Source organism: Macaca thibetana, chromosome 2 (assembly GCF_024542745.1).
Source record: "Macaca thibetana thibetana isolate TM-01 chromosome 2, ASM2454274v1, whole genome shotgun sequence".
In the NCBI taxonomy this organism is placed as follows: Eukaryota; Metazoa; Chordata; class Mammalia; order Primates; family Cercopithecidae; genus Macaca; species Macaca thibetana.
The window spans coordinates 159,599,637-159,624,974 of record NC_065579.1 but is presented as its reverse complement, the minus strand read 5'-3'; the positions used below and the strand labels follow the sequence as shown (position 1 = coordinate 159,624,974).

General features: G+C 34.8%; 1 protein-coding gene across 25 annotated transcripts in view; it reads right to left on the bottom strand.

The window, feature by feature from the left end:
- Nucleotides 1-25,338, bottom strand: part of ZBTB20 (zinc finger and BTB domain containing 20) — an 811,121-nt gene that overhangs the window by 547,304 nt on the left and 238,479 nt on the right. For 24 of the 25 annotated variants that reach the window (XM_050781935.1, XM_050781939.1, XM_050781938.1 and 21 more), the window contains one exon: nt 20,024-20,065. The gene's annotated coding sequence lies outside the window, so the exon portion shown is untranslated. Of the gene's footprint in view, nt 1-20,023; nt 20,066-20,299; nt 21,411-25,338 lie in introns of those variants that run through there. The other variant, XM_050781942.1, reaches the window with a different exon arrangement.

Here is a 25,338-nt window from a genome sequence, read left to right as displayed (position 1 = left end):
GTTTATAAAAAATATTGTCACAATAATATTCATCGTAATTTATGTTTACTAGAGAAAAATTGGAAGCATGTCCAAAAATAAGAGATTGGCTAGGTAAATTATAATACATCCATTGTATGGAATACTATATAATCAATAAAAAAGTCATGTCACAAAAAATATTGACAGAAACAAATATTCATAATATATTGCTAGTTGAAAAATCTGAATCATAACCTTGCATAATCCTATGTTGTTACATGCATACATACATATATACACCAAAATATTAATAACTTTTTCTTTAAGTGGTAATAGTAATATCAATGGCAATTTTCTTGTCTGCTTTCTGTCCTTTTGTGTTTTCCAAATAGTTTTACATTGATAGTGTACTACTTTTAGAAGGGAAATATAAATATTATATTAAAAATAAAAGGAAGAGTAGGAAAAAAGTTAAATGACATTTCCTAATCCCTCTCTCCTAGTTATATTTCACATTTCACCTATACTTACTTCTCTCCTTGTCAACTACAGATATAAATATAATAGATGGTAAACTGGACAATGCTCTTTTATTGCTGAATATTCAACTTTTCTAGCTCAATGGATCTTTCACTTATTTACAAATCTTACAAAGATGTCAGTCAGCACAACCGTTAGAAAGAGTCTCCAATCTGCTTTTCATGCTTACAAAAACCATGTGAAATAATTGACTTTTAATAACAATGATTACTTGAAGTGAACTTTTCAAGGTACAAACAAGTCTATTTATCACTAAGCTATTGTGTCCCGCTTAAATTACAACTTTCACATTTTGATTTCATTTGTACAGATATAGGGTCTTACTGATAAGTAAGTGCTTTGCTAAGTAAGTAAAATTAATATTACCATATGAACTGGATTTGCTGTTAAAAGTATCTCACTAGGGGTTTGATTTATTCTATGATGGTTTCACTGATTTAATCATTGCTTAAATTAGCAAAATATAATTATATATTTTTATAAACAAGATGTTTTCTTGGGATTTTCCTATATTACCAAGAATAGACATCAGGGATTGATAAGTAATAAAAAATGTCAAATTTTAAATTACATTTCTCGGTCTAATACACTTTCTTTGTTTTTTTTTTTTTGTTTGTTTGTTTTTTTTTTTTGAGACGGAGTCTCGCTCTGTCTCCCGGGCTGGAGTTGCAGTGGCCGGATCTCAGCTCACTGCAAGCTCCGCCTCCCGGGTTCACGCCATTCTCCTGCCTCAGCCTCCCGAGTAGCTGGGACTACAGGCGCCGCCACCTCGCCCGGCTAGTTTTTTGTATTTTTTTAGTAGAGACGGGGTTTCATCATGTTCACCAGGATGGTCTCGATCTCCTGACCCTAATACACTTTCTTTTTACCTTAGTGATGATCGCTGCCTTCCTAAAAAGTTCACAAAGTTTCAGAAAAATCTAAAATTCACAAGAATTCAAAGAATTAAAAAATTGATGCTCTTATTTCAAGTGATAAAATTAAACTTTATTTTCACTCTCAAAAGTAAGTTTTGGTTGAATCAAAGATATAAATATTAAGAGGCTAAATCATAAATGTGCTAGAAGAAAATCTGAGTAATTTTTTGGGTGTAAGAATTTTTCTAAGCCATAAAGGAAATGATTGAAAAATGAGTGGTCGCTTCAGCAGCACATATACTAAAATTGGAAATGATTGAAAAGTGAAACTACATAAAACAATTTTCTACATATACAAAACTCAAAAAGCAAATTAATAACCAAGAAATATGTTTAACACATACTACAGAAAATTTATTTTTCATAATATACAGAGGCTATACAAACCAATAAAATATTTTTAAAAGTCAGTATAAAAATATAGAAAAGTATTACAGCCAATTCACAAAAAAAGTAAAAATAGTGTAAATGGCCAGTGAAATTTTAATATGTTGTTTACTCTAACTCATAAGTAAAGAAATGTAAATCAAAACAATGGTGAAATAACATTTCCACTTTTCTGATTAGGAAAAATTTGCTAAAGCCCAGTACTGATGAAGCTGTGAGAAAGCAGGAATTCTCATATGATGTTGTTACATGTATGTGTCAGAAACATGTTTTTGAAGGCAAATTTTTAACAGGCATCAAAATTTTAATTATATAAACATATCTAAGAAAGTATGCTATGTGGATATTAAAATAAAAGCAAGGATATATTTAGAAAGTTGTTTTATAATATTTTTAAACAGCAAAGAAACTGTAAATAACCAAATTTCCATAAATAGGCAGTGGTTAAATACATTTTGTGACATCCATAAAATGGAAATATTAAGTATCTGTTTAAAAAGTGGAAAAGATACCAAAATATAAACAATGTATCTAGAATATATAAAATCTCTAAGACATGGCATTAAGAAAAAAGTACAAATGTATTTGAACAGTATGATTCCCTTTCTGTTTTTAAATTAAAGGTATATAGATATATTTCTCTACACAAATACAGTTGAAATTTTTTATCTCTGGTGAATAGTACTATCAGTCGGTAAAGACATACTTTTCATTTTATATCCTTGTGTACCATTCAAACTGTTTTTTGACCCTGTGACTACATTTTAAAAATACAAATAGCACAAAGATTGTTCAGTGTAATGGTAAATGGTGAAAGGTATATACATGGAAATAAAGAGTACTGGACTGTTAAATTTCTCATTCTAGACTTGTTTAGTCCCACGGTAAATCATTCAACTTCACTGGGTTTCCATTTCCTCACTGTAAAATAATAACTAAATTAGTTCAGAGAATAATCTGTAAGTTACCTTATAGTTCTAACAGTACATAATTTTGTGTGTTAATAATCCAATACAGAATGGTGGAAAAATATGTTTGAGACTTAAATATCCATTTTGAGCACCTATGCCTACTACAATAAACAAATCTCTACTTGGTATTTTGTATGTAGACTGTAGCCATGTCTTTATAACAAAAGCAAACAATATATACACTGAACATTCTGGCTCATTGAATAAACTAAATATTATCTTAACGACTATCCCCAGGCACAAGTACCTCTGGGTCTCAATGGTTTAGTTCTGTCAAGGTGTTAAATCAAGACTATCAAACAAGACTGATGAGAAATGTATTACTTACATACTTTACTGCCAACTTAAAGCTGCAGCCACCAAGCTGATTTGTTGAATCTACCCTTGATATATGCTCTCATATAAACAAAATGTCAAAATATCAAAATTCATTTATAATTCAGGTATATATTGCCACAAGCACTCTTAATATGTTTTTGATATTGGATAACCTGATACTGCGTGCTCACAGTTAAAATAGTAATATCTACCTTTTTTAAAATTTGTGGTACTTGAGGCTTCAGTATATTAACGGCCTTCTTCCACTGTGACTTAATATTCCTATCATTTGGATACATATTTTTAAAGCAAAAATCTCTCAATCATTATTGAGATGACAAATTATATGGTCATATCAGTTAGATATAGGAAAGTGTGCACTGTGGTATTTCTAAGAAAGCAAGTAGTCCATTTCTCCATTTCTGGGTTCGATTGCGATAAGGATAGAACCATGGAATTCCCTTGGTAGGATTCAAGGGTATAACTGGCAAGAATAGTTTCGTTTGTAAATTAGGATGTGGCTAAAGCCTACTAAAAAGTATATTGATAAATTTTTAGTATTTGTAGTGAAAAATAGTTAGACTCTCACATCAAAAAACCTAACAATTTCTGAAACTGTTATCTGACTGTATTTTTCAAATGTTCAGAGTAATTCCTTGTGCATTTTTTCACATAATATCAGCCTGGGTCATGGTAATACTATTATCTGGTATAACATCAAGCAATGGGAAAATAATGTGGTGAATGAAAAGTTGATTAGACACATTAAACTCAGGAAAATTCAATCAAAGATAATCCGTTTCAATGATTTACTACCATACATCTTTGCTTAGTTATGAATAAAAAAATTCTGAATGAAGCTTTTGGTGAAATTTCGGTTTCAAGATGAAAGTAGAAATGAGAAAAACAGATTTCCCGTGCTCACCTTAAGTGGAGAGATAACTATATATTCCGGAAAAGTTCTATGTTAAATCTTGGGCTCCTATGAAACTAATCAAAAGAAATCAGTTTAACCCTTCATTTTCAGTTTCAGTCTTGATATACGGAAAAGGAGGAAAAGGGCTGATATTACTACTTGAAGAAGTGATTTACCAAAGGGAGAAATGATGACTCAAAAATCCCTGTAGCTTCTCTAACAAACCCTGGTACCAGAGCAGACAATGAAATTGCTGGGGAGAGCTAAGAGTAGCAATGAATTCAATTCCTCCCTTTGTGGCCAAACTTAGTACAGATTTCAGAAATAACAAAATTTTAGGTGATATGGTTAAAATTTATGGGATATGGCAAAGTTTAAGGAGATATGATTAAGCATTTTTAATCCATTCCCAAATGCTTACTATGGCTATATTTAATACCAGGATAAAGAGGAGGATCAACTGGTTGCCCCTGAAGAAGCAGACCTCCCAACTGTACATTGTTAATAGTTGACAGAACACTCCTCCCTTGTCACAGTTACTCTAACACACACACACACACACACACCTTGGATGCACAACCCTGCATAACCTGTAATGATTTAGAGATTGCATTTCTTGTAAGCGAGATCTTCCCTTGAATGGCTCCTTCACGTTATTCAAGTCTTAGAATTCAAACTTTATTTCCTCAAAAAGGCCACCTACACCCTGCCCCCGGATTACCAGCCATTCTTTATCCTTTTTGTTGTAGTTGTGCTTCTAGCACTTACTACTTCTTGAATGGATCTTATTTATGCATTTGTTAATTTGTTTAGTGTCTCTCTCTGGGTCTTCTAGTTCAGAGCTCTGTCTCTAGTGCCTGGGATCAACTGAATTGTAATCGTTTACTCATGATAGAAGAGTAATCCACACCAGAAAGAAATCTGCTATCTAACAAAAGAATAGTTTCTTCTCTTTGTTATTATCGGCAACAGGTACAAGACAAACTAAAATAGGTTAATTCAATTAATGTGTTTTGGGTGCAAATCCCAGTCTGGTATTATCAAAGGCATATTTTTACATTTAACTATATTAACATTTCAGGGCTTACTTAATTTTCATTTTCATTTATATTTCATCCTTTTTTTTCTGGCAGGGAAGCCTAAGCTCATTTGTAAAATTTTTCTGTCCTATGAGCATACAATTATATTTTATCCAGAACAGAACTGCACCAAAAGGGCTGAAAGCTAGAGAAACTGTTCAGTAGATGAGACCTATAATACTGGTTCTGATTAATTCATATAATCACTCTATTAATTATCTATGTTTAAAATTCGAAGTGTTGGCTTATTGAGCATTCTTAAAGAAAATGTAATATCCCAAAACCATGAGGTGGAAAGGGTCAACAAATGCTTCCAATTATATCCCAATTCTTTTAGGAATGGTTTACTTCACCTTCTGCTACCTCTACCCACTCACCCTAAAAGTGGTCTGCTCCTTACTTACAAGGGGAAAAACACAAAGATTTCCTGCAGTTTGAGAATCAACTTGGGAGAAGTAGAAAAAACAGGTGTCTGAGTTGAGCAGAGCTGAGTTTAGTCCTGTCTCAGCCACTTACTGGTTATTTAAAGTTAAAAATTAACCTTCTGAGCCTTGGGCTTGCTGTTTTAATCTAGACCTGGATATTCATGATTCCAGTGTTCATTTAATGGATGTGTATTTGCATGTGTGGCCATATCCATAGTTCTCTAATAAAGACCTGGCCGAGGCCGGGCGCGGTGGCTCAAGCCTGTAATCCCAGCACTTTGGGAGGCCGAGACGGGCGGATCACTAGGTCAGGAGATCGAGACCATCCTGGCTAACATGGTGAAACCTCGTCTCTACTAAAAAATACAAAAAACTAGCCGGGCGAGGTGGCGGGCGCCTGTAGTCCCAGCTACTCAGGAGGCCGAGACAGGAGAATGGCGTAAACCCGGGAGGCGGAGCTTGCAGTGAGCTGAGTTCCGGCCACTGCACTCCAGCCTGGGCTACAGAGCGAGACTCCGTCTCAAAAAAAAAAAAAAAAAAAAAAAAAAAAAAAAAGACCTGGCCGATGCTAAGTACAGAAATTAGATGGATTACCTTGTGGTCTCAACATGCAATCATCTAGCACAATATTTTTGTGCATCTATGCACAAAATTTCAATTGTATACTTGGCTTATAGAATCTGGAGATCATTATGAAAAACATTTTCTACAACTCATGATTTATTTAGGTCACAAGTAACGTTATGTGAAAGTGCCATGGACTATAAAAGTGTATTTGGCATCTCAACACACATGGATTCACAGAAAAGATGGATGATACCAATGTCAGTTTTTCGTTCTGCAGTCCATCTGCAGACTTAGTGACTGTTGGTTACCTATTCTATACCTCAACTTTGTCATCTATAATGATAAGTTTCAGTAGTTAAAAAAAGTATGACAGAAAATGATTCATAATTCCATGAAATTCATAAAAAATACTAAGGTGCTAACGCAACAAGTATTCTAAAAACAGAGGATAGGATAAACTTTGTCAACTACCGAGGGGAAAAATAATTAACATGTTAGCATATGTCTTAGTCTCTTTTCTGTTGCTTATAACAGAATACTTGAAACTCAGCAGTTTATAAGAAAGGAAATTTATTTCTTACAGTTGGAGGCTGGGAAGTCCAAGGTTGAGGGGGCAAAACTGGTGAAAGCCTTCTTGCTGTGACAACTCTCTAGAGAGTCCTGAGATAATGTAGGACATCACATGGCAAGGGGGCAGACTGTGCTACCGCAGGTCTCTCTTTATCCTCCTATAAAGCTACCAGTCCCACCCCCATGATAACCCATTAATTCATTAACTCAAGAAAAGACTCATCCATTCATGGGCCCTCATGACCCACCTCTTAAAGGCCCCAGCTCTCAGTACTGCCACACTGGGGCTTAACTTTCAACATGAGTTTTGGAGGGGACAAATATTCAAACCATAGCAGTGTGTAAATAAGCCTTCCAAAGATATTTACTACAGAAAAATAAAATTACTCTCTATAGTAGGTTGAATTTTGACTAGAGTCCCCAAAATGTCCTGTTCACCTGGAATCTCAGAATGTAACATTCTTGGGAGACAAGGTCCTTGCAGATGCAACTAATAAGAATCATCAGATAAAATTACCCTGGATTTAAGGTGGGTCCTAAATCCAATAACTGATATGCTTTTAATAGGAGGAGAGGACACAGAGAGATACATACAGAGGGGAAGGTCCTGTAAAGATGAAGGCAGAGTTGGACGTGATAGTGCCAAAAGCCAAAGAATACCTGGGACCATCAGAAGTTGGAAGAGCCAGGGAAAGATTTTCACTGCGAGCCTTCAGAGGGAATGTGGCCCTGCTACATTTTGATTTCTGATTTCTAGCCTCCAGAACTATGAGAGAATAAATTTCTGTTGTTTTTAAGTCACCCAGTTTATCATAATTTACTACAGCAGCCATAGGTAACTAGTACACTTTCCCTGTACTCTCTAGGACTAAAACAGAGGAAGAGGTACAGCAGTTTTGTAAGTGTAAATAGTGATCTCAAAGCCTCCAACTGATAGAAGCACATAAGGACAAATAAAAATCAATGAGAAAACTTAGAGGTTGCAGTGATGGTTTCTGGTAGTAGTAAGCCTCAAACAAAATGTACTGTCCTCTATTTGGAGTTGTTCCCTCTTAAATCCAACGCAGATGTCCTCCAAAAGTGATACGTCTTCTAATCCAATCCTTTCAAGCAAGCCAGAAACTGATCTTAAAGTGGAATTGGTCATTAAAAAAAAGAAAAGAAAAGAAAATTAATAGGCTGGGTGCAGTGGCTCCTGCCTGTAAATCCAGCACTTTAGGAGGCTGAGGCAGGAGGACTGCTGGAGCCCAGGAGTTTGAGACCAGCATGGGCAACATAGTGAGACCCCCATTTCTACAAAAAAATTTAAAAATCTGCTGAGCATCGTGGTACACACCTGTAGTCCCAGCTACTGGGGAAGCTGAGATGGGAGGATTGCTTGAGCCTGGGAGGTTGAGACTGCAGTGAGCCATGATCATGCCACTGCACTCCAGCCTGGGTGATAAAGTGAGGCCTTTATATTTTTAAAAATTCAAGCGGTATATTGATGTAAATAATTAATATTTGACAATGATATGTGGTCAATAGCAAAAGTATTCTGGACATTACTTAATTGGACATAAATCAGTGAGCAAATAAAAAATTATTTATGTTCCTGAAGAACTTGATTCACATACTATATATTCTAACTTTTCATCAATAGAAATTTAAATATAATATCAATAACAAATTTACACAGAAGAAAATCAATTTTCTTTTGGTCTAGAGTGTATTACTATCATGACACTTGGCAAAGACCCTAATAAGTATACAGAGCATGGCTTGAGGCATCAGACCAGCATGATTAAAGATTATGTTTGAATTGTCTCCCGACACACAGAATTAACCATTTCTTAAGTAATACTAAACTCAGCTATCCTATTTGCTACACAAATATAAGCCATTATAAAAGCAACATTTTTGTTAATTTTCAATATCTCTATTTTCTGTGCATATCGTTATGTAGTTACACTTAAATCTTAAATTTCAGATAGTCCTACCTTATTTAATTTTTTATTGTTAAAAAGTCATAAACTGTGGTATAATCCTCTTTTGATATGCTTAACAAAATATAAGAATGAAATATAGTGTAAAAAGTTCAAATACTTTTAAAAATTTATTTTTAAATAGTTTAAGAAATATATTTTGAAAATATATTTCACACAAATATGAATGTGTGAAATATCTATTCACACATTTTTACCCTAAATGTAGAGGAATCCTTTTGTTTAGAAAAATATAAATTGTATTAATAATTTCCCTTAAAGACTCTCAAAACCATAAGGATGATACATGCAGATATTAACTATTAGATATTACATGCTTAAAAGATGAAAGAATGAAAACATTAACTTCCTAGGAAACTGCAATATCAAATTTTTTTCTTTTGGTTTTTTAACTTAAGAGGTGTGCATTCATTACTTAATTAATTAGTCACCAAATATTCTAAAGGTGGGAACAAAAGGTTCTTACAACTCAGAGATGAATCTATTTATATTTGACTTTTTTTCTCAGACACTGGTCTCCTAACACTTTATAAGTTCAATGAGATGTGAATATAGATAATTAGGGTATTCCTATATAATCAGGTAGAAAGTGAATGCATTTGTGTCAGTAGCTACAATAATTTGAATTAAATGAATGAATGAATATAAAATAAATCATAAAAAGGCACTGTTTGGGATTGGTATAAAACATTGACTTTTAATACATAAATTATTTATATTAAGCAGTTATATTACAAATGACAGAGAATTGTTATTGAGGTACAAATAGCTCAACAGTAAATATTAGCCATGACTAGGTTATAGGGTGTTTCTGGAATTCTTGCTTCTTTTTAGATTAGTATAATGCTCTACTCAAGTTGTAAAGTAAATCTGCAATAGCTAGAGCAAATAATAAGTGGTAGAAAAAAAAGGACCTATACAGAAGACCATATTTCATTACATGGTTTCAGAATAGCATTATGATTATGATGACTAATGAGAGGAGGAAGAAGAGATGTTTTAAATTTTAAAGTGCTTTGGTACGTTGTCATCTCTAATTTACAGATGAGGAAACAGTGTAAAAGCACATGAAGGGCTGCCTATATCTCACAGCCAATAAGTGATAATGGAGAAACTTAAATCCCTCTCTTCTATTTCTAAACCCTGTACTCTTTCTACTCTATTATATTCTGTCTTTATTCCCTGAAACCAGAGATATGTATTAACAGTATAATTCTTAAATACTACAGTTAAAATAGAAATTCCTCCAAGTCAGTTTTGAAAGTGCCACAGTATTTATAAAAATAAAAATCAGCTTCTTAAAATTATTGTTCTTTCATTTTCTTATATAAATTTAAAAAGAATAAAAACTACTTTGAGTTCCCCTATATTCCTCACACAGAATTTTGGCAGTGATAATCTGCACCCAAAATTGTGCAGTAAATTGTGTACATGAATGAAAACAATAAGAACCTACAGAAACACATGGGAGATCAAATTCAGATAGGATGGTCTGAGTAGCATAGGGACATGGATGAAGCTAGAAACCATCATTCTGAGCAAACTATCGCAAGGACAGAAAATCAAACACTGCATGTTCTCACTCACAGGTGAGAAATGAACAATGAGAACACTTGGACACAGGAAATGGAACATCACACACTGGGGCCTGTCGTGGGGTGGGGGAAGGGGGGAGGGATAGCATTAGGAGATATACCAAAGGTAAATGATGAGTTAACGGGTGTAGCACACTAACATGGCACATATATACATATGTGACAAACCTGCACGTTGTGCACATGTACCCTAGAACTTAAAGTATAATTTAAAAAAAGAAGAAAAAATATTATCACATTTCACAGTTTACAGTCTAGCAGAGGAGAAAAACATTAAACTAATGTTTTTTCATTAGTTTATTTCATTAGTTTATATTTTTAAAATATGACCACTTATTTGTTTATACCTGAGGTCTACTCATTATCTTTGACTATGCCATATAATTCCAATCTTAATTCATTTGTACACATTATTCAGCTTGGCAATGCTTGATGTTCTCCTTTCTTATTTCCTCATGTCCTATGTTTCATGCTTTTTTTCAAGGCCCAGCTTAAGTTCAGCCTCTTCCCAGCAGTTCACAGAGATCTCTGCCTCCACTAAATATGTTTGGCACTTAATGATATTTTTTCAACAATGGTAAATGGGTTTCCTATTACATGAAACTTCCAACAATTGGTAATGGTTGTCTAAAGTACTGTCTTCAGAGGGACTCTGAGGTCAAGTTTTGTTGTAGAGACAGAGACAGCCATAACGGATTAGTGTTGTCTCATGGACAGTGAAGGAGAGACAGGGGATGCTGAATTTAGAACACTGACTTCACAACTAGACTGCCTAACTTAAAAAAAAAAATGTTTGTAGCATTCATTTTACAACAAATCCAGGTCTCGAGCATGCAATTTGACACTGAGAGCGCCTTATTTTATTTTTTTAAAAACCTGTATCATGTCTCCTCAAATATCATAAGATTCTTGCAGTCAGTACCATAGATACTTCTCTGTGCTCACAGCATGTAGTCATGCCTTGCAACACAGGCATCTGCTGATGACAATAAATTACCATTTTAGAATTCACTCTTATTACCATTATTTGTGAACTCCATTTATGTCATAGCTTCTCTCAAAATATTATCAATATTAAACCCATTTTATAAAAGCTTTGCAACATAAGCTATAAAATGTAAGTAAATATGTTGTCTTTATTATGACCAGATTCAAATTAAACATTAGGATATTGATAACACTTAACGATTAAATATATGCCTGCCAAATAATAAAATGAAACAAAGAGAAGATAAACAACTCCTTTTTAAATGAGTTTAAACATTTTTTAAAAATCCAGTCAGATGTGGTGGCTCACGCCTGTAATCCTAGCACTTTGGGAGAGCCAGGCAGGTGGACTGCCTGAGCTCAGGAGTTTGAGACCAGCCTGGGCAACACAGTGAAACCCTATCTCTACTAAAATACAAAAAATTAGCCGGGTGTGGTGGCACGTGCCTGTAGTCCCAGCTACTCAGGAGGCTGAGGCCGGAGAATTGTTTGAAGCCAGGAAGTGGAGGTTGCAGTGAGCTGAGATTGCGCCACTGCACTCCAGCCTGGGCGACAGAGCGAGACTCCGTCTCCAAAAAAAAAATCCAAGTCTGTGTATTTCAAAATATATTTTACATACTTATTATGTCCAAAAATTTTTATCTTTTTAGTATACTTCATTTTCCTGCACATAGTAAGCGTTGAAGAAATCCACGGCGGTTAGTTTAGACCTTATATTAGAGAGATAGCTCCATTTTACATTCCCTCTTGCTAAGGAAGTGTATTCATCATATTCCATAACAGCTCACAGTTTGTTATACATTATCTGCTTATTCTCTGTGCCAATAAGACTGTGCTGGAACAGCAAATGAATTTGGTGCATTCATTTAAATGATTCTGCAAACCACAGGCTACCCAGTTGTCTAATGATAAGAGAGCCCCAAAGCCACCTGATCACCATTATACTCCCTTATTTTTTTGGATTTGCATGGTCAGTATGTCAGGATCTGCATACGGAGAAGAATGAGAAGTAAAAGTATACCTCAGACCTAATCATGAAAAGGGATTTTATTAATTTCGGCACCAGTGATGATGTGGCTAGGTTGGAAGGGGAATGGGATATAAGATCTGGAGTGCTTTATCTGCTCCAAGACCAATGCTGGTTTTGGCACTTCTCTCACTCTAGTGAGTTGCAAAAAAACAAGCAGGTGCTAGCAATCTGAGAGACCACATGCCAGCTACAGCTGCTTCAGAATGATTCAATTACATCTGCCTGAATAGTCCCAGGACATCAAACCAGTTGAAGAGATCCATAGGTTTCAAGGAGACTTTGTCTATCCTGATGTACAACTGTCTCTGAGATAATCACCTGCAAATTTCCAGGTTGTGATATAAAGTGATCATTCCATCACCAGGCATGAGAGAAAAGATGGGGGAATGCGATGTTTTATTCACTTGAAAATTAAAAATTGGTTGTAGAAAGCACAAAAGGCCCCTTTGAATTTAAATCTGAAAGTCACTGAGGCCTTATGGATACCTTGAAACAGCCCAATTTTGTGAGAACATTTCCCAAATCATTGGGTACAGCACATTTACAGAACATGCTCTTGGGATCCGGACTTCGCTCCAAACCTTGTTTGTACAAAAAGGGGCCAAGCAGCTGGGAAATTCTGGAGTGGAGTGTGTCCTCATTAGTTCCCATCTGCCACCAGAACTCAGCTCATGGCAAGTTTGGCTAAGTCCTGGTGTACTCAGGTCCAAATGTGGGTCAGTTTTAATTACACTATACAGAATTCAGTGTGCAGTTTTAAAATCCTTATTATACAACACAGAGGAATGGGCAGCTCTCCAGCTAATCAATTTTTTAAAAGTACATATATAAAAATTTTAAACCAGCCTAGACAGACAGTGGGTGGAAAAAAAAATCTTTAAATGAGTACAAGGGTTACTTAAGAGAATTATTAGTGAAATTGGGTCATGAACAAGTTCTGCTTTAAAACTTCAAAGCGAGAAACAAACTGTTTTCATTGGTAAGATGGAAAACTTACATAAGGTACACAATGTGCCTGGCTCTTTAGCATGGATAACAATAAGCCTGTGGCCAGGGTGTAGTACACACCTACAAGTGAGCTGGCTTTCCTGTAAGCAGAAATGTTGCCAATTTTGTGACTCTTCACTCCATCCCCTTTCAGTGTTTATCGCTTACGGCAAAGATTGGATAAAAGAAAAAAAATCACAAGCTACCTGGTAAATAGTGAAAAAACAAAGATGAGGAAGGAGAGTGAGAGAGAGAAAAGGACGGTACAAAGCACATGTGCTGAGTAGGCATGGGCATGGCTTGGGCATGGCTTGTCTCTCAGTGTCATCCATACAAATGGGGGCCAGAATCAACCCTTGTAGTCTATGTTCAGATTCCACCCTGTCCAAAAGCTTTATCAGGTTCAGGAGTGCTAAACACTAAGCCTTCAAAGACAATTGTCAGTAAAACACTCAGGAGTAAACACATCGGCAGTCAATGATTAGGCATTTATGCGCCATTTTTGATAGATAAAATGTCCCTTGGCACAAGTTCTAATGACAACAACAACAAAAAAACACAAAAACCTCAAATGTTCAAAGTATCTTTGGGCTTTTGACTGAGTTGTTACCAGGTTTATCCATTTAAAAAGCAGCATGGGATGCTAGGTTCAAATACCAGCATTGAATATTTACACGCTATGTGACTTTGGACAAATTGCTTATCCTCTCTGACATTTTGTTTTCTCACCTGCAAAATGGGGGAAATAACATCTTCCTCATAGGGCTGTTGCAAGGATCATAAAATATATATACACACACATATATTGGATATGTACATATCTATATATACATACATGCATATATATATACACACTCACATAAATGTGCATATATATATATATATAAAATTTGGAACATGAAAGTCACTCAATAAATGTTAACTATTATTAACCCAATTATGATGAACTGAATTTTATTTCCCAACCCCTCCAAAACAAAACATGTGTTGGAGTTCTAACCCTGAGTACTTTCAAAGGTGATCTTACTTGGACACAGGGTCTCTAAAGAGGTAACTGAGTTAAAATAAGGCCATTAGGGTGGGCCTGAATTCAATATGACTGATGTCCTTATAAAAGGAGAGAAACCTAGGGACAGAGACAGATACTTATAGAGGGAAGACAACATGGAGAGACACAGGAAGGAGATGGCCATCTATACGTCAAGGAGAAAGGCTGGAACAGATCGTTCCCTCACAGCCCTCACAAGAACCAACCTGGCTAATAAACCTTGATTTCAGACTTCTAACTGTGAGAAAACAAATTTCTGTTTAAGTCACCAAGTTTGTGGTCCTTTGTAATATGCTCAACTAAATAAAAATTCCATTAATCATCAATATCTACCTTGATTCATCATGGTCAAAACTATACATTTGATGTTAGGCAGGTCTGTATTACCTGTGGTGAGTATAATCAATTCTATATATTATCTAGTGATTTTTCCATTATTTTAAAAGAATCATTTTCTGATTGCTGTTCAAGAAGATATTGCTGCAATATAAACAGCCTGGCAGAGGAAAATGGTTTACTATAATTAAGATCATCTAGTTTTTATTAAAGATAATTAAGGGAACATCATACATATAAATTCACAAATCCGCTTTTCTACTGTTGAGTTTGCATAGAAAGAAATCAGAAAATCTTACCACACTAATTTCCTTCTCAAGAAAAAATAAAACCTTACACAGCCATTTATACACTGACAACTATGCTCACTAAACCTGGGGCTGCTTAGATTACCAACAAGACCACTTTTAAGTCACTTTGATGCATGTGAAAGTAACTCATCAAGCATAGGTTCTTCATCATTTGCAAGAGACTGCTTTTAAGGATATCTGACTTTCAGAAGAGGGATGAGAGTTGTCTGGGTTGTGTCAACGGGCTTTCTATTGCAAGACACACCTCCATAATCAACAGACATTGAAGTGAATGTGAGCATCCCCATCTTGGTTTTCTTTAAACAGCCTTAGCCTTCTACAGAAATGCAGCATGTATAGTTAGAAATTATGAGTCTAACTATGTTGAACTGAGACAATCAACAGATATCACCAGAGCCATAACTTGACCAAAGTTAACTTTCTTAATGTAAGTGTCCCACACTTCCTTGAAATTCCTATACTACTCATTATAACACTTTTTATATTTTGACAGGAGGAAAGAAGAAAAAATAATATATAGAGACTACTATGCAATAATATATAGGTGGTAGTGGTGCACAAAAGAAAGTATTTTGTATCCCTGACTTACTTTAATCCACATATCCACCATTAAAAAGGTAGGTGTTGTTACCACCATACTGTACATGGGAAAGCTTGAGGCTTAGTAAGGTCAGTTGACCTCAATGAGGTCACACAGCTGCTGAATAATGGAGCTAGACTTTTGGTAAAGGTCAGTGGGAAGAAATTCAAAGCTCCTAAATTCAAACTCAAGCATGAGATTTACAATCCAGATATCCTAAGTGCATCATTGGGTTCCAAGATGCTGATTTATTTAAAGTAGTCACAGGCTTGTTGAAAGCATCTGAACTCACATAAGCAGTAGATGTGTTCTTGATAAACCTAACTCAACTTATTCTCCTTATGAGGAAATCAATGCTATTCACAAACTCAACCTAAAAGGCTTTATTCAATTTAAATGAAATTAATCTTATTATAAGAACACATGAAAACGGAATTACCATACAATCTAGCAATTCCACTTCTGGGTATATACTCAAAAGCACTGAAAGCAGGTTCTCAAAGAGATAGTTGTACACCTATATTCATAGCAGGATTGTTCATAATAATGAAAACATGGAAGCAACCCAAGGGTCCACTGACGAATGAATGGACAGGCAAAATGTGGTATATACATGCAATTAATTATTATTCAGCCATAAAAAAGAAAGAAATCCTGACATGTACTACCACATGGATGAATGCTGAGGACATTATGCTAAGTGAAATAAGCCAAACACGAGAACAGAAATACTATATGATTCCACTTATATGACTACATAGGGAAGTCAAAATGACAGAGACAGACACTAGAATGGTGGCTGCCAGGGGCTGGGGGTGGGAGTGCAGAAGGAAATGGGAAGTTATATTTTAATGGGTATAGTATTTTAGTTTTACAATATGAAAGTGCTATATAGAGATGTATTGTGGTGATGGCTGTGCAAGCATTATAAATATATTTAATACCATTGAACTGTACACCAAAAAATAGTTAAGATAGTAAACTTCATGTTATGCGTATTTTTCCCCAATACAAAAATTGGGGAAAAATAATAAAAATATCACATGAAGGTCTTTTAGATTCAGTACACTGCTTCATGATGTTTATAATATCTTCTAAGGCCAGGGAAGCAGAGGTAACTTTGTATAGAACCTTTGAATACAATCTATGTGATAATGCCCAGACCAGGATTCCTGCTCTCAGGCAATTAGGTGTTCTTTTTTCAGAGTGTGAATTCCAGTAGTGGTGATGGTGGTGGAACTGGGAGTTATAGACATGACAGTAGTATAGCTAAGATTTCTTCAGTACTTGCTATGTGCCAACCAGTGTACTAAGAATCTTACATGTAGTGTGTTATTAACTCTCAGACAACAGATACTATTATTTTCCCAGTTTTACAAATGAGGAAACAAAGGAACAGAAAGATTAGGTAACTTGATTGAGACCATACTAATAATAAGTGGTGAAGTCAAAAAGAACTCTATTGATATATCTTTGTCTCTCACTAGCCTGTATGCTCTTGAGAACAAAGATTTTGTTGTATTCATCTAGCCTAGCACTATTTCTAGCAAACAGCAGACATCCATTCACCATGCAGAATAAAATGAAATGAGGAAAGGAGAGAAGGAGGGAGAAAAAAAGAAATTATATTTAGGCATGCTATGTTCTCAATAAATGTGGACTTTCTTTATTTCCTTAACCCTGAAATCACAGGGGAACCTGCAATAATGCTCAGGAATCCTAGGGATTTCTCCCTCTTCAAGATTCCAGGCTAATTCCTACAGGACCCTCAAAAAGCTGCTACTATCTGTCTAGTTTAATGATTAATATTCTAGCAAATATATATTCTTGGCTCATCTCTTCATTTCTAATATTGAGACTAACAGAGAGATAGAGTTTAATCTACCACACTAAGGTTCACTGGAAAAAACTGATGTCCTTGATATTGGACTCTTGCCCACTGGTGTGAACTGAGGTAAAAGAAAAACTGTTCCCAGAGGAAAGGTAGTTCCAAGCCTAAAAGTCCGTATGTCATAAACCAGTGGTACTAAAATTTGAGAAGCCTAAACAAAAGGTTTTAATGCAATAGATACTGGCGTATTATGTAAACTGTGCCAATCTTATGTGACGGGCTTATGCCACACAAAATGGAACACTAGAATCTATCTAAAGCAAGTCTTAACTGCTCTCTTTTGACTCTACTCTTGCTTGGCTTTACCTCTATTTATAGTTAAAATTTAGTGAGTCATAGAGACCATAATTATAAATATGTATACAGTAAACACAGGGTCCATTACTTTTGCTTAGAAAAATAATTACAGATTTTTAATATTCTGATCTTAACTGACCCAAAGGAATTAAACACACATTTTATTTTTGTGTTTTAGTGAGATAGAGATAGGGAGGGAGAGAGAGAGCACAAGCCAGTGCTCAGGAAAGACGAGGCATTAACCATATAACACAGATGATTTGTTTATTTATATGCTGCAAAGTATTTCCAAGGTGACAAGTAACTTAGCCATGAATGCCTCAGCCTTATATGTATAATGGGAATAATATACAGACTTCTTGTAGTAAGTAAAACTTAGTTTAAAGCATATTGCAAATAGTGTTATTTCAATTCTTCATTAAAATAGTCAAAGAGGATCAATTCTTATACATTAATTTCTCATTTTAAGGACAGAATTTATCAGTATTCTCATCTCTGTATAACTGGCAGTATGAGAACTAAAGTAAGTCCATCAAGACTCATCCAAACTGTATAACAAGTAATAAATTTTAGGACACAATCCCTCTATTTCTAGCTCTGGAAATGTTTTATTCATAAATGCATTCATTCAACATTTACTGATCAATTACTATGTACAAGGCATTGTATAAGAGGCTGTGGCAATCCTCTACTTACCTTTGTACTGTGTTTCCTACTTCCAAAGAGGATAGTTAAATTCATACCAAACTGATTTGTTAAAAATACAAAAAAAGGATTCCAAATGGGCCAATAAAAGGAAAAGATAAACCAACTCTAAGACTTCAGATTTATGTTACTAAATACCGACGGACACTCCTCAGCATTTAAAAGAATACATTAAGGAGAGTAATGCAAGTCATTTGAATGTTTTCAATATTAGAAATTTGAGCCTACTGAATAAATTAAATATCTTTAATATTGAGTTGCAGTTTCCTATTGCATTTATAGAACTTTACCTACTAGTAAAATATACAATCTATAATAGCCTATCTATATCAAATATATAGATATCTGTCAGAAAACATACAAAGCCATAACTAAAATAAATTTAATACCATTACCAGTAACATTTATGAAAAATACCAAGCATCTAGCATTTGTTAAATTAAAGAATAATATTCCATAAAATGTACATCTGGATTTTAGCCCCCCTTTTAGAATTACTATTTAATCTTCACTTTTTTTCTCTCTCACTTCTACCCCAACAGCAACAGAAACACATACACGAATTAAGAAATTATCTTACAATATACCCTTAAATTTTCTGAATATGCCCCATGTGTCCGCTAATAGCCAAATGCTTTCAAATCTGTTCAGCTAAATGGATCAATAACTACATCCAGCCTCACATAGTGGGGCTGCCAACACGGTGAAATTGAGCCAAACACAAAATGTCTCTACCAGGACAAAAATTATTATCAACCCAGTTATCTGAAGAGATATACTCTCCCAGGTATTCTTTTGAGAAGTTGGCATACACATTATCTAGGGCAGTCAACAGCTACTAAAAAAATATATTTTGAGTCATAAAACAGAGGATTTAAAGAAAATATTTAGAAGCTAAAACCGGTGAGTTTTAGAATAAACCAATGTAACAGTTCAAGGTCTACATCAAGTAAGAATCAGAGTCAGTGTACACAAAATACGTAAGAGCACAAGCACACTGCTAACAAGCTTCTCTGTGCTCTCACTCATATGACACAGCTGCAAGCAACAATTGAGCAGGTGCAACCAAGCTTTTGAGAATTCCTGCCTGTTGCCCAGGAACCACAACACCGCATGGTTGAGATTTTAAACAGGTGCAAACATTTTTTTCCCATTCGTCTAGTGCTTGAGACAGTGCAGCAGACAGTACATCTGCAACCACTCCATACCTAAAGCAACCATCACAGAAAATAAACTCAAAAGCAGCAAAAAAAAAAAAAAAAAAAAAAAAGTTTGAATAAAACAATAATGACAAAACTGTGGTTTTGCAATGGTCTGACTCCACATCACCATTCACTTTAATAGTACAATTCCATAAAATAATCTCTTCACCACATGAATGCTTTGTAATTAAAATTATTCTGCCTCATCAAATCTTAGAAATGTTTACCTGATTCTCACAAAAGAATAAAATAAAATATATGTATAAAATGTACTATCCTTTGAAACTATCATTATCTGTAAGTAATCAAGAATTAACATGTTTACATTATGAAATCTATAAGCAATTTTAATACATAAAAATATAAATTCTTAGTTAATATATATATTTACACAGTTATAGGTAATTCATATACATACCTGTGCAGCTGTGGGGCACAAACTTGCAATTTATCAGGTATTCTGAAATGTAAAAGAAATATATAAGTAAAAATTAATTTACTAAGTTGAAACGAGTATTTATGTTGCAACAATTCCTGCAGAGAAGTAGGAAAAGTTTCAGTGCATAAAGAGGCAAATTATTTTTTATCAATATTTTCCCCATAGGATATTTCATATATCTGAATACACACACACACACACACGCAGAGTCCCTTAGCAGTGTATCATAAGCACCAGCAAGGGACTCTGACTCACCATGGCCTCTGAAACGCAAATGCTTTCGCTAGAGGACGAGGCAAACACTTTAAAATGATTTTTTTTTTTTTTTTTTTTTTGGTATTCTTCCAAGACTATTGCCTTCCTAATACAAATATGACTGCTGCTCTCTAAAATGAAACTACTCAGATTCATCTGCACTCAGTTTGGATAGAATGTTGGTGAGGAAGAAAGGCGCTTTTGTAGAGCAGTCCACAAAAAAATGCATGAATAAATAAAAGTAAACTTTGAATGTTCATTAACTTTAAGTTACAACAGCAAATAGAAATGAAATTGATTGCTACAAGAAGGAATGCTAACACCACATCAGATATAATGCAAAATGCCTCAATCCAACACACTTTGACAAAACTGCCAGTGAAGTAGGTATTGATACAGAAGACTATGTAAGTCCACATTAAACAAAAGTAGCAGTTTACAATTAGACCTGAAAAACATTTGGATTTAGGTGGAAACTGTATTGAAATGTGCAGCTTTGGAACTACTAGTACCCTTAAAAATATTTCCTAATTCTAGCCAGGTGCGGTGGATCACTCCTGTAATCCCAGCACTATGGGAGGCTGAGGTGGGCTGATCACCTGAGGTCAGGAGTTTGAGACTAGCCTGGCCAGCATGGTGAAACCTCATCTCTACTAAAAGTGCAAAAATTAGCTGAGTGTGGTGGTGGGCTGTAACCCCAGCCTGTAATTCCAGCTACTCAGGAGGCTGAGGCAGGAGAATTGCTTGAACCCTGGAGGCAGAGGTTGCAGTGACACGAGATTATGCTATCGCACTCAAGCCTGGGAGACAAGAGCAAGGCTCCATCTCAAAAAAAAAATTCTTTTTGAAAGCAAACTGACATGTTTAATTTATATAGTTCTTCTGAGCACAGTTGATGACAGCAACACATTATAGTCAGTAAGTCTACTTTATAATACTTGTTTAAAAGTATATAGAGGTAATTATTTTGATGACGGCTCAATAAAATAGCATCTTCATATACTTCTGATGGAAATGTGGATTACAAAAGGGTTCCTAGAAACCCATTGACTACTATGTATCAAGAACTCAAAGTTCAATATTTTTACTCAGTACTTTTAGTCCCAGGAATCAAACATAACAGAAAACCAACAGAAGTTTATGTAAAAAAGATAATTTTTATGATCGTAAAAAACTATAAGCAACCTAAATATCTAATAGAAGAATAATTAAATAAAGCATAGCACATCTATATAAAGGAATATTTGGCAAAATTTAACAAAGTACTTTAAAGAATATTTTAAATTTTATGGAAAAATGCAAATTTATAGTATTATGATGCTAAAATATTATATAAACATATGGTACCAATTACATGAACAGTATGAAATTATATGAATAAGAAAAAGCAAAGAACAAAACACAGTATTAAGAGTGATTATATCTGGATAATAAGATTTTGGGTGATTTTTTCTTTTTACTTTAATATATAGTTAAATTCTCTACAATAAGCATTACTTTTATAATAGGAAAAGATAACAGTAGGCAGGGTAGGGGTAAAAGGAAAAGGTTATAAAATGCTATATGGAATTCATAAATGTAACCTTCCTAACAGAAATAAATTAATTCAGTCACAAATAAAACCCACTAACTGTGCCTACAGCGAGAAACACCCTCACTGCTTCCTCAAAGGGGCATAGCCAGGGTCTTTTATCCCACTGCTTTGGAATCTACACAAGTAATTCGATAACACATTTTTAATCATCGTAGTAAAACTTCTTTACTTATTATGCAGAGTGAAATGATGGCAAGAATAATTTAGGACTGCAAATCTCTTCAACCTAGTACAGCCTTATTCACTAATTCAGTAACATTCAGTGAGCATATACTACCTTCACGGTGCTGTGTTTGGCATTGCAACGTGCTAAAAGATAAATTAGGACACACCTTACCCTCACTGAGCTAACAATTTAAAAACACTAAAAAATGTCTAGACAGAGCTCACATAAAGATGTAAACACAATACACAAGGCATTTGTGACAGATTTGGTATACTTGAAAGCAAGAAAACATACACTAGGTTTATTCTTTTATATTTCTAAGCAAACACTTATCTTTAGGTAACAATAAAAAGTCATGTGTATTAGTGTCACCTATTAATGCACTAGCAAATTAAATATTTAAGTTTTTTCCTTGTGTGATCTAGTTTTTGTTAATGGACAGTTACATAATAGGAGATTAAGTATGAAGGAATAGTGACCCAATCTGGAATGCAGATGTGTAAGATTGTCTCAGTTTATCTGAGGCCACATAAAACACATGCACAATTATTAACAGGCTGCAGTTATTTATTGGAAACCAAAGCAAACAAGTTAGTTACTGGTTAATCCTGCTAAAAGCACTGTTATGACAACACCACCAGGGAAAGAAAAGAAGATAGAGCAAACCACTTTTGTTATGCAGATAAAATGATTCAGCATAGAGATTCTCTCAATAGCAGTTCAGTTTCCTGGTGGCCTGTAAACATAATCAGCATTGCCCTTCTGAGACCAGTGTTGCAGGATGATTCCAACGCTGAGGTCAGTGGGGTCAGCCTGTGTGAACTGGTGATAAACAGTAAGAGAAGCTAAGAAGCTATTTGTGTGATCAATGATCCATAGACTGGGGCTCAGAGTTCTGGGAACCAGTAGAGTTATGAGGTAGGGTGGTAGTTAAGTGCTTAGCTTTTGCCATCAGACAAACCTGGAATCAAATTCCAGCTCCGTCTTTAGTTTTGTGATCCTACGCAATTTAAATTTTCTGTCTGTAAAATGGTGATCATGTTACTCACCCTATGAGGTCGTCTATGCAGGTTATGTGTTTCAGCCATATAAAGGAACTAGCACAGTGCCAGCCATGGAGTAAGCATTTGATAAAAGGGAACTAATAGTGCTATCACAGTTGTATGAAAAGGGAAAGCATGTCTAAGCGAAGGGACTAAGCTAGGCAGGGAGAAAGGTGATAAAGGAGGCTTGTTCAAGACATCACCCTACAGTCCAGCAGCTCATCCAAAAGTCGGTCATGTGCTCGATGTTCACAGAACATTTCTGAATCAGGAAATGCTGCAACAACAGTAATAGCCACAATAACAATTCTAACCAGCACTTTTAAGCCCCATTCCTATGACCAAAAAGGAAGGCAGTAGAGTCTAAATAATACATGCAGCAATACTGCCGAACTTCTCTGGGTGAAAAATGAAGGATCATTTTTCCACATTTAACTGAAACAATCAGGGAAAGGAAAATAAGGACAAAATGAATGTAATTACTCAACTGGAATCGGACCAAGGTGCCGTGTGATGGTCTTAGCAATCACATGTACGCACTTATCACCTTTTTATGTATTCTAAGAAGATCCTGCTGATGACCAGAGCCTTATATATGAGGTTTGCAACTCTAAGTTAAAAAAATGTTACAGTCAGTTTTTTCCTTATGGCTGGGAAGACAGAAATGGATGCATACTGATGTTGTTCTAGTCCTTATTTGTGTTTTGATTTAAAGGACAGCACAGATCCTGAGTTGTTAAGTGGTGTGTCTTCAGATTCCCACACAGATCATGTACTTGCTAGAGTTGTTTCAGTCACGTTGGGTGAAGTTACTATTAGCACTATTCCAGATGCAGATATACTATAGAGTGTTTGGGGGTTTTTTTACTATTTTTTTTATTTTAAAGTTCTTTTTATCTCGTGAATGGCACATCTGTGTTCTCCAGTGGGATAGGTCCAATTCTATGTTACAGAATACAGAAATATTTCATTTTCCCTTCATACTAGTTGGGACTGGCTGGAGATGCTCCTTAAGCCATTAATAAATCTACTAGCTAATTCACTTAGAGTACTAAAAAGGGTCTCACTTGGGCCTGGGGGTACAGTGACTCCATAAAAGAGCTCTAAACCTAAATTTAAACAAAAAGAATTTCACCCATGACTGAGGAAGCATCCACAGGACTATTTTACATGCTTTACATTTAAATTTGATATTTTGAGAGAAGACTATGTAATCCAAAATAATTTTATTTTATTTAATATGTATTTAGTTCTCCTCGACCCACTATAGAGCTGGATGTTGTATCATTATACAGTTATTATAAAATGTACACTTTTCTCATCAATAAAGCCAATTTTACTTTTGAAAATTGAGGTGCCTGGCTTCTGTGGGTTCTCTCAACAGAAAGTCCTATGAAGAGTAAGAACTATAAATTGTCAAGTAAGAACTTGAAAAACTTATGCTTATTTTGTAAAATACTGAGCTAGGTCTGGCCCTTCATTTTGAAAGCTATCTGCCTATAAGAAAGAGGAAGTATGAGGAGCGCAGTTATCTATTTATCAACACTGTGAACTGGAAACAGATAAAGTGCAATAAAGAAGGAAAAGGAAATCATATGATAAACACCGTTAACCCAAGGGCACAGTTGATCTGTCTAGACCTTAGGTCAAATCAGCTGTAATAAAGCTACAAAATCCATGAAAAACTAAAGCTTATTTACAAAAACTGCCAAATTTGAATTTTCTAGTATTAATGGCTACCACTTAAAAATGAAACAATTTAATATCAAATTTCATGTACAAACATGATGAATTTGAACTCTCAAGTAGAAACCTGATCTACAATACACTAAGTGTTGATAATTCTATTTGTCCTATAATCCACACTTCACAGCATATTCTAGAGAAAACAGTTGTTGGGTTTTTATGACTTTATTTAAACTTAACAACTTTTAAAATAAAAGTTTAAGAGCTAATTAAAAAATGTATTTAAGAACCTAAAATTTAGAAAATATTAAAAATTATATTTTCAAAATATTCTCAACTTGAAGTTATGGCTATTGAAATCAAGGATTTATTCTCAGAAAATATGAAAAATTTACTGGCCTGCTTGTATACATCCTTGGGGTCTTAGTTTAGATATTATCTCTTCCAGAATCTGATATCCTGTGTCTAATCTTGTCATAATAATCATTTTATTGCACCGTAATTGTCTTTTACATAAGGCTGTAAGCTTGGGGACAAGCATTTGTGTCTT